The sequence below is a fragment of the Macaca mulatta genome, chromosome X (genome assembly GCF_049350105.2).
Source record: "Macaca mulatta isolate MMU2019108-1 chromosome X, T2T-MMU8v2.0, whole genome shotgun sequence".
NCBI lineage: Eukaryota > Metazoa > Chordata > Mammalia > Primates > Cercopithecidae > Macaca > Macaca mulatta.
Genome location: NC_133426.1, coordinates 144,713,103 through 144,724,787, shown reverse-complemented (window position 1 = coordinate 144,724,787; position 11,685 = coordinate 144,713,103).

Sequence of the window (11,685 nt, the reverse complement as noted above, 5' to 3'; positions counted from 1 at the left end):
TTGATTTGGGCAACATATTGCCACTGTCCAAAGCTATCACTGGGTTTTTGCTAAGCTTTCAATCTATGTGTCTTTTTTAAGGTTAAAATGTTATATTCAATTTCCTTCCCTGGAGGAATAGAGATAAGGTTATTGTCATTTTCATTTCCCTTATCATATGGAAATTATCTCCACACACACTGAGTGATTTTTAGTTGATTCTACAATGAAGATGTGTGTTGTAGTTTTTAAAACATGAAATAGTGTAAACTAAGCATGAAGTGATTTTGTTGGTGTATTAATGAATCAGGAAAGAATTTTGACTAGTCAAGGAATATAACTCCTTTTAAGATACATAGGAAGAAATCTCAAGTATGAATTGCTCATTATAAGCTTTGAAAAATATGTGCATATACGCAGACTTGGAAGTCTTCAATGTATTTTTTCATTTTTAAGCTTTTGTTTTTCCAAAATTTTTCTCTCTCTTAGGATTAACTGTCTAGGATTATAAATTTAACAGTGCTAGTTCATGGACAATTTGGTGCCCTGTGACTGTAACATAACAACACCAACAACTCAACAAAGTTGAGAATGAGAAAAAACTCAGAATCAGTTAATCACCCCACTACTTCTAAAGGAAAGCACTCAGTTTTTGGTGGAAAAATAAGAAATGACAGATTTTTTTTTTCCGAGCCTGATCCCCAAAGACCAATTCCTATACTACTGAATGTAGAGGACTACGTGCTTGCAAACGAGGCGTTCCCCATAAGTCCTGCTCTTGCAAACGAAGCAGGGCGTTGGGGGCTTGTTTATGTGTAAACATCTTGAAAATCCAGAAAGTCAGGGAAAGGTCAGAAAAACAACAATGTGTCTTGTGACTTGGCAACATTCCACAAACGACTGTATAAAATAAAGCAGAGCGCGCCATTTGAGGCGGCCGCCATGTTTGTCTTGTCTTGTGTTGTCTTGTGTGTTCATTCCTTTGTTTAGGAAACACGCGGACCCCAACAACTGAAACACCTAATTATCTCCATCATCTATATGCACTATTTTTTGGTGAAATTTCTATTAAGTCTATCTTTTCCCACTCACCCACCAGGCATATATTGTCTCCTGTGATTCTTACCTCTAATAACTTAGGCAAAATAGAGCTGAAATTAAGACTGATACATAAAACATGCTCTAAAATATGCACAGGATAAAGAAATGCTATTTCATCTATCACTTCATTTAGGAACTCTTCCTGATCTCCAAAGCCAGATAAAACTTTCTCCATACTTCTGTTAAATACACTTTATGTGTAATTTTGTTATGGCTTTTTACTAAAAGTCCAAATCTTGGACTTATGTTCATGTTTTACATCAATAACTAAATGATAAGCAGTTTTCTTACCAACATCAATAGAGAATTTCTCCTGACTTCTCCTTAATCACCTTAATAAATAAACTTACAACAACTGTGTTAACATAAATGTTTTCTGAAGTTTATTTCACGTTAGTAGTCAAGATACTGCAAATTACAATAACAGTGAAATAGCATTTTGCACACATTGGATTGTGAAAAGAAAATAGTGCTAACATTCCTTCCTGGTGATAATGCAGGGGAAAGAACACTGGCAAATTGCTGTTCAAATATAAAGTACTATTATCTTTCTGGAAACAATTTTGTAATACCTATTAAAATTAAAAATTTACATATCCTTTAGCATGACAATTCCATTTCAGGAAATCTGTCTTACAGAAATAAAACCCACCATACTTGGACAGGAATACCTTGGAGATATTGCAAGTTCAGTTCCAGACTACCACCATAAAGCAAATGGTGCAACAAAGTTAGTGACAAATTTTTTGTTTCCCTGTCCATATGAAAGTTATGTTTACACCATACTGTAGTCTGTTAGGTATACAACAGCATTAGGTCTAAAAAAAAACAATTAAAAAATTCTTTCTTACTAAACAATGCTAACAATCATCTGAGCCTTCAGCAATCATAATCTTTTTGCTGGTGGAGGATCTTGTTTTCATGCTGCTGACTGCTGACTGATCATGGTGGTGGTTGCTGAAGGATGGGGTGGCTGTGGTAATTTCTTAAAATACAACACCAGTGAAGTTTGCTGCACAATGGACTTTTATTTTTGCAAAAGATTTCTCTGTAGCATTCTTTGCTGTTTGATAGCATTTTACCCACAGTAATTTTTTTTCAAAATTGTAGGCAATTCTCTCAAGTCATGCTGCTGCTTTATCAACTAATTTATGTAATATTCTAAATACTTTATGGTTATTTCAACAATGTTCACAGTGTCTTCACCAGGAGTAGTTTCCATCTCAGTAAATTATTTTCTTTGCTCATCCATAAGATGCAATTCCTCATCCTTTCAAGTTTTATCATGAGATTTCAGCAATAGAGTCACATCTTCAGTCTACACTTTTAATTCTAGTTATCTTCTTACTTCCACCACATCTGCAGTTACTTCTTCCACTGAAGTCTTGAACATCTCAAAGTCACCCATGAGGTTTGGAATCAACTACTTCCAAACTCCTGTTAATGCCATAAATATTCTTAATGGCATGTAAATGGTGAATCTTTTCCAGAAGGTTTTCAATTTACTTTCCTCAGATACATCTATCAGAGGAATCACTACTTATGACAGGTATGGACTTACAAAAGGTATTTCTTAAATAAGAAGACTTGAAAGTCAAAATTATTCCTTGATCTGTGGGCTACAGAATGTATGTTGTGTTAGCAGGCATGAAAATAACATGAATCTTCTTGTACATCTCCACCAGAGCTCTTGGGTGACTGATGCATTGTCAAAACACAGTGATATTTTGAAAAGAATCTTTTTTTCTGCACAGTAGATCTCAACACTAGACTTAAAATATGTAGCAAATCCTACTGTAAACAGATGTGCTGTCAACAAGACTTCATTATTCCATCTATAAGGCACAGGCAAAGTCAATTTAGCATAATTCTTAAGAGCCCTAGAATTTTCAGAATGGTAAGTGAGCATTGGATTCAACTTAAAGTTACCAGCTACATTAGCCCCAATAAGAGAATTAGCCTGAGACCTTGAAGCCTTGAAGCCAAACATTGGCTTCTCCTCTCTGGCTGTCAAAGCCCTAGATGTATCTTCTTCCAATAGACGATTATTTCATTTACATTAAAAATCTGTTGTTAAGTGTAGCCAACTTCATCAATGATCATAGTTAGATCTACTGGATAACTTGTTTCAGCTTCTCCAACAGTACTTGCTGCTTCACCTGGCACTTTTGTGTTATAAGATAGCTTATTTCCTTCAGCCTCATGAACCAACCTCTGCTGGCTTCAGACTTTTTTTTTTTCAGAACTTCCTCATCTCTCCCAGCCTTCAAATAATTGAAGAGAGTTAGGGCCTTGCTCTGGATTTGCTTTGGTTGAAGAGAATGTTGTGTCTGATTTTATCTTCTATCTAGACCATTAAAACTTTCTCCATATCAGCAATAAGGCTGTTTCACTTTTTTATCATTCATATGTTCACTAGAGTAGCACTTTTATTTTCTTTCAATAACTCCTCCTTTGCATTCAGAATTTGGTTGTTTGTTGCAAAAGGCTTAGCTTTCAGCTTATCTCAGCTTTTGTCATGCCTTTCTAACTAAGCTCAATCATTTCTAGGTTTTGATTTAAATTGAGAGATGTGTCACTCTTCCTTTCAGTTGAACACTTAGAAGTCATTGTAGGGTTATTAATTGGTCTAATTTCAATATTCTTGTGCCTCAGGGAATAGGGAGGCTTAAGGAAAGGAAGAGAGATGGAAAAATGGCTGGTTGGTGGAGCAATCAGAACACATACAATGTTTGTCAATTGTTTGACATCTTATATGGGCATATTTTTTGGTGCCCCAAATAATTACAATGGTACGAACATAGATCACTGATCACATGGGTCACTATACCTGATGTAACAGATGTAATAAGAGTGAAGAAGTTTGAAAAATTACAAGAACTACCAAAATGTGACACAGAGACACAAAATGAGCACAGGTTGTTGGAAAAAATAATGGCATTAATAGACTTGCACAATGCAGGGTTGGCACAAACCTTCAATTTGTAAAAGATGCAGTATCTGGAAAGTACAATAAAGGGAAGCAAAACAAAGTGAAGCACAACGAAACAAGGTATGCTTGCATAAATATCTTTATTATATAGTATCAGAAAAACAGCGCAAAATATTGTAAAAGTGACCTCTTTTTTTCATTAGGAGGTGAATTTTGTTTCTCTCTCCCTTAAATTTGAGCTGGCCATGTGATTTATTTGATCAATAGGACGTTAACAAATATGATCAAGAGGCTTCAAAGGTGTTTGTGCATTGAAGCTTGATCATCTTCTTGGAAGCATTAGGTCACCATGTGAATGAAACTAGCTAGAATGATGGATGACAAGAGACATGTGTACCTGTCAGTCCTGTCACTCTGGTCAACAGCTTTCCAACTGTCAGAGATAAGAATGAGACTATCCTGGATATCCAGCCTTCTGTCAATTTGCTGTTATATCATAAACACAAGAGTGAGCCCAGGATATATCAGCTGAGTTGACCTAGATGAGAAAAACTTCCCAATCAACCCATAGAATCATGGAAATTATTAAATGATTAATTTCAGCCATTAAATTTAGGGGTGGTTAGTTATACAGCAAAAGCTAACTGATATGACTGACTGACAATAATATGACTGCCTAACATTAGGGAAATATTTGAGTAAATAGTGGCACATTATGTTACATTATGAAGCTTTTAAGAAAAATAAGTTAGATATACATCCATTGATCATATCTTATTTTTCCCTCTCCAATTAGATTCGTGAGCTCTTGGGGAAGAGGAAGTTTGTCTTTACTTTTGTTGATTTACCCCGAACACAGTGGACGCACAATTATTTATTGATTTAAGTGCTCCAGGACTCCATTTTTAAAAGTTAAACAAGTGATCTTTAGTTGGAAGAACTATTCTGTTGGTATATGTACCATTTGATGGAATTAGCTCAGTATGGTTGCCTATTAAAGCTCCAAGAGCTTAAATGGCAAAAGCCCCTATGTAACGAACAGTCACTTGATCAACCAGGGCTGGTTTCATGGGCATATTGCCAGTTTAGTCACACAGGACCCTGGGATCAGAAGTGCCTCACACTGAGTTTAAGGCTCTGTGGTTGCAATCTTGAAGTTCTTAATTTCTTTTTTCTGTGAGAAATTGTATCTGGTAAGTGAACTCAGATGGGACAATAGAGCATATGTCAGGGAATTGAAGCCTCAGCTCATGTATTCATCCCACCACTGCATCTGACTGGGATGGTTCTCAGCCACAGGTCAGGATCCAAAGTAATTATGTAACCAGTACTAAATAAATTTTATTAGGAAACTACAGATGAAAGAAGGTATTTATTGTTTCGATGCAAACAAAAGCCATGACATTTTGCTAAATAAGAGTGTTGCTACCTTTTTTTTTTTTTTTTTTGTGGTGGCAGAAATGAAATTAGCCAAAGATGGCACATTTGACAATAAAGAATATAAGGAAATGTTTCCTGGACTTGACACCATCTCTTGCTGGCTATCCTTCTCTTTCTGCAAAGAATCAGCTTTTCCTTTATTAATATTCGCTTTGTCTTGGTATGAGTTTACTAATTTTTGTTCTTATCCTCCTACTAATGTGTTATTTGTCTTAGTTGATTTTATTCTGTTGTTCTCACTTGGATCAAAAATATGCAACTGGGTGCTTCATTAGTAAGAGCAGTTCTAAAAGTTGCTTAGCCAGTTACTGCACTTAACCAAATTTCTGGAAAAGGTGAAGAGCTTTCCACAACTGTAGTTGAACTTCAATGTTTAACAACATTTATGTAAATAAACACATGGTTTAACCCAAAATATGACGTGATTATTTCATATCAATCAAATGCTGCTATATGTACTGCTGTGAATTTATGACCATAACCTTCTGGTTCGGTCTTGTTATCTCTTTGTTTCTTGGTATCACAGTCTGACCTCTGCTGATTATCAGAAGCTAAAGCAGTGCTGGTTGTTAGGTGGCATCGACAGTGCTGTTGCTCAGAACCCAAATAAACCCAAACAAGCAGTTCAGGGAAACTCACAGACACCTGTTCCTCAACCTAATGGCTAAGGTCAGTAGTTAAGAGCATAAAATACAATATCATGCATAAAATACAATATCAGACAGGCCTGATTTGATCCTAGTTTCTTGTCAGTACTTGCTGAGTCAACTGTTGGCACTTAGTCACTTTAAATCTCCCTTTTCTTGTGTGTAAAATAGGGATAATTGAATTTTAAACGAAATGAGTCACGTTCTTTGAGAAGCCTTCCTTAACATGCAATCAACTAGTAAGTATCCCCGATATTTTCCTTTATTGTACATTATTGTTTTCCTTTAGAGGACTGTTCTTGATTTGTATGTATATATTCACATATATATGTATAGATTAATTTGCTTGTTTGCCTATCCCACTAGACCGTTAAATTAATGAGTACAGTGATCATACCTATTTTGTTCATCACTTTATACCTGCACTGAGAAAAGTATCTGCCACATTATAGTTGCTTAATAAATATTTGTAGAATGAGCAAATAAAATGGTCCATACAGTGCTGTGTGTTTAAAATAACAAAGTAGCCAATTCAAGACCCAAAATAAAAGCAAAAAAAAGGAATGGTAATTTCTTTTCTAACTTGGCCTAAAGTGGCCTTGACCCTCTCTCTCAGCCAATTCCTGGTCAATTTAAGTACTCTAAGTCTCAGCAGGTTTCAATGTCAGGCTTGCTTTATTTCATTATTAATTTACTAAGAGCCTCCTTTTGATGAATTCCCTCTGCCTGATACTTTTCTATCACTGGGAGAACCTTGGCTTCAGGTCTTGGGGGCAATCTCCCTTGTGGAGGAAGATCAGCCCTTGGATAGCCCCAGCATCAGTCCATTTTTCTTGACTCTTATGATGCTCTTGTACGCTGAAGTGTCGTCTGCCCAAAAGTGCTTCTGACTGATTAATTTCTAAGTGAGTTATTTTTTAAAGTCAGTCTGTTTTGAAATAAATTCCACCTAATTCATTTATACCACAAGTTAAACATATAACACTCAGTTGTTTTTTCTTTAAATCATTCCATGCATATCTAATATAAACCTCTGTGTAACAAAGATTGCGAAGCCCGGATTTTGGTTCATGTATTCTAACCAGTACTAAGTGGAATTAAATTCTCGTGCAAGAAATTCTTGTGGTCAGTGTCCTAGAGGGTATTGTGATAGCATTGATCAGCACCACCTTGATTTTAGCCAATGGCACAGAGACAAATGTTTCTTTATGTCAGTAGCAATTCCTGTGACATTCATAGATGTCTCATTTGTATTTGTTTTGACCTACCATCTCAGTGTCAAATTAATATCGGTGTAATTCCGTTGCTTCCCAGGTTTACTATCTGATTTTAGGTACAAGGAAAATAAATCAATGAAAATGACTCTTTAAATTTCCCTTCACATATCTGACATTTCCCATGTGTCATTTTCCTGCCTCTTATCATTTATCTGAATCATACCAGACTTTGAAAATGCTAATTTACTATATTATTTATGCTCAGTAATAGAGTTTGTAAAAGCTTCTAAAGGAAAATAAATGAGGTTGACTTGTATAGCTATTATGCATAGCAAACTATATACTTGTAAATATGATTTATCATATTTTGTGAACTAATACTTCTAACATTTTTATTTTTTGCAAACTTCTCACATGTAAAATTTCACGTGTTCATATCTTCTACAATGGAAGTTAACAAGTAGTTCTGCATATAAATCTCAGTGTCCGCTTGTGGACTCACTCTGTTAATAGACTTGTGAAAGTGATAAGACACAATAAAATAAGAAGCAGACAACCATATCATTACTTTTGCACTTACTTTTCCAACTTCTCTTCAAGGTCATCTTTGTTTGGTGTATACATTTCAGGTAATTCTTTTTTTAGCTTCTCAGCTATAGAAACAATTGCCAGGCAGAGTAATGAATAGGTGTGTTGTTTGTTCAATAAGATCACATTGGAAACTATGATCTCTATGTGATTATATATGTAGCTCTATATGTAGCTCCTACATAGATTCCTAACAGTCATTTCTTTTTTTTTTTTCTTTTTTTTCCTAACAGTCATTTCTTTCTGAAATTACTTCAAGATGAAAGAAAAGCTCTGTGGGAAAGGGGGACTGCAAAACTGGATGTGTACATTAAGATAGGCTCAAACAGCAAATGCCCTGAAGCCTCACTGTAGTACTTATTAGACTGCTCAGGGCACAGCACTGCCTCACAGGTGGATTATTATAATGGCTGCCAACCTGGTGTTCTTGACTATAACCCCCACACCAATATGTCTCCTTTCTTAAGTATTTTGTTGTTTCTCTTATGTTATGATTTTGCTCAAAAACATCCAAAAGTAATGCAGTTACCATTTTTTTTAGGGTTTGGGCCTTGGTACATTTAACACCTTATTTCTCATCTTCAGAGTAACATTTTAGAACACTTATGATACTCATTTTATTTTTTATTCAAGTGATAGGGCATTAATTAGCAGTGAGACTGTTAAAAAGTACATCAGATTAAATCTACTCCTGTGCTTGACACTTTTGAATGGCTTCCCATCTCACTTAGATCTGGTCCTAATTTCTCCCCAAACCTCATCTTCTACTCCCTTGCTTTTTGTGAAGGGCTTCCTTGCCACCCATATTCCATATTCCATAACTCTTTTCCTGATTTATGTTTCATCCTTAGCATTTATCACTTTCTAAAATAAAAGTTCTTTTACTGATTAGTCTTATTTATTGTCTGTCCTCCCTCATTAGAATGCAAGCACCATGAGAACAGGGATTTTTATCTTTTTGTCCCTAGCAGGCATTTGCTAAATAAAATCATAAATTCATTCCTTTACATTTTAAAGTTATAAACTATATTATTACATAAAAGAGCCTATATAATAATGGGGACAGTTTAGGGACTATTAGTGAAATGAACAGAACACATTAGCGATACCTTAGATATACCCAGTGTGTCATTCCTTTATGGCATGCACCTTCATCTTCCCAGAAGATTCACTTTCCTGAATATCGTCTAAATCACTCTGTTTTTCTTACAGTTTACCATATAAATAAATAAAATATATAAATATGTATCTCTAAACGGTATATTATTTTGTGGTTTTGACTTTAATATAAATGGACAAATACATATATATATAGTCTTCTGCAACTTGTGTTTTCACCCACATGTTTCAGAGATCCATTCATAGAGTAGTGTGTAGCTATAAGACATTCATTTCCTCAGATACATAGTATTCTTACATTGTATGAATAAATGACAATTTCTTTATCTATTGTACTATTGAAAAGCATTTGGGTTGCTTCTTTTTTTTTTTTCTATTTTAACAAGTGCAGTTATGAACATTTTTTCTGTGTCCCCAAGTGCACACTCAAAAGCTTTTTCTACACTTACATTTTTCAGACTGAGAGTTGTGACCAGTTAGTGGGTTGAGTCACATCTGGGATAAAAGGAAATTGTGCAGAAAAGAATAGAATGTGAAAAAATCAGAAAGCATCAAATGTAAGAGCAATGAGTATTATTTTGAAACATACATGATATGTTTCAATATTAGTCAAAATATATGCAAGTATACACTGACTCATGATGTAAATTTTATTTTACTGTGAGTCATGAGAATTTGAAAGCCAGTATTCTATGGCTGTACCTGAAGTGAAACTGCGAGGTTGTAGAATATGCACATTGTCAACTTTACCAGGCCATGGCAAATTATTTTCCAAAGTGATTGTACCATTTTACATTCCATCACTGGTATATGAGTTTCTTTTCTTTCACTAACTTCCCAACGTTTAGTATTTTCAGACTTTTAAGTGTTTACCAATGTGATGTGTGTAATAGTGTCTCATTGTGGTTTTGTTCCTAAATATTAATGAGTTTGTGTATCTTTTAATAAGTTATTGGCCTTTCATGTGGTCTCAATTACAAAATACTCATGGATTTCTTTTGCCTATTTTATAGTTATTTGCTTTATTCATTAATAGACATTTTATATATCAATAAAATAACATTTTATGGCTATATGTGTCACCAGTACTTTTTCAGTTTGTGGTTTGTCTTTTCAGTATTTTAATATCTTTTAAAGAATTGAAATTTGTAGGCCAGGCGCAGTGGCTCACACCTGTAATCCTAGCACTTTGGGAGGCCCAGGCGGGCCGATCACCTGAGGTTGGGAGTTCGAGACCTCCCTGACCAACATGGAGAAACACCATCTCTACTAAAAATACAAAGTAGTGGCACATACCTGTAATCCCAGCTACTCAGGAGGCTGAGGCAGGAGAATTGCTTGAACCTGGGAGGTGGAGGTTGCAGTGAGCCAGATATCGCACCACTGCACTCCAGCCTGGGCAACAAGAGCAAAACTCTGTCTCAAAAAAAAACAAAACAAAACAAAATGAAATTGAAATTTGTAATTTTAAATACAATTTATCTGCATTTTTCTCAGGTTTGAGATTTTTGTGTCTTTTTGGTTTTTTTGTTTGTTTGTTTGTTTTTTTGAGACAGAGGCTTACTCTGTCACCCAGGCTGCAGTGCAGTGGCACGACCTTGGTTTACTGCAACCTCTGCCTCTCAGGTTCAAGCGATCCTCCTGCCTCAGCCTCTCAAGTAGCTGGGATCACAGGTGCATGCCACCATGCCAGGCTAATTTTTGTATTTTTGGTAGAGACAGGGTTTCACCATGTTGGTCAGCCTCGTTGGATTTTTGTGCCTTGATTATAACATTTTTATCTAACATCAGGTATAGAAGTTTTCCTCTATATTGTCATGTGAATTTATTTTTACGTTTTGCCTTTCAGATTTGCCACCTTAATCCATTTGGAGTGGATTTTGTTTCTGCTGTGAGATTGGGAAACAATTTTATTTCTTCACATGGAAGATCAATTGTACCACATTGTTTATTTATTTATTTATTTTATTATACTTTAAGTTCTAGGGTACATGTGCACAAAGTGCAGGTTTGTTACATATGTATGCAACCACATTGTTTATTAAATATTATGCTCTTTACATACTAATCTGCAATCTCTGTTATATATCAAATTTCCATATATATGTGTGTGCATATATGGAGATAGATATATAGATAGAGATTTATTTTTAGCCTCTTCATTCTGTTCCATTGGCTCATCTGCGTATCTGTGAATGTCACACTATCTGTATAACTATGGTTTTATAATAAATATCTATATCAGATAAGGAACATCTCTGTCTCCTGTCACAAATTTCTTTTTCAGGATTATCTTTGCTAACCTTGGCCTTTTGTTCTTTCATTCATTCCTCTGTGTGTGTGTGTGTGTGTGTGTGTGTGCGTGTATTAGAATCAGCAGTCAAGTTCCACAGTGAATTTTGGGGAGATTTTAATTGACCTGTCATTGAAGCTATAAATGAGTTTGGAAAGAATCTGTATTTTTTTTTATTGAGTCCTCTATCCGTAAGCAAAGTACATCTCTTCATTTCGTTAGGCAATCTTTAATACTCTCCAATAAAGTTATGTAATTTTCTACTTAAAGGTCATGCACATCCTTTATCAGATGTAATCCTAGGTACATTCTTTGTTGTTGTGTAATAACTAATATACATATACAGCAACTTTTTTGCTGCTTTAGGAT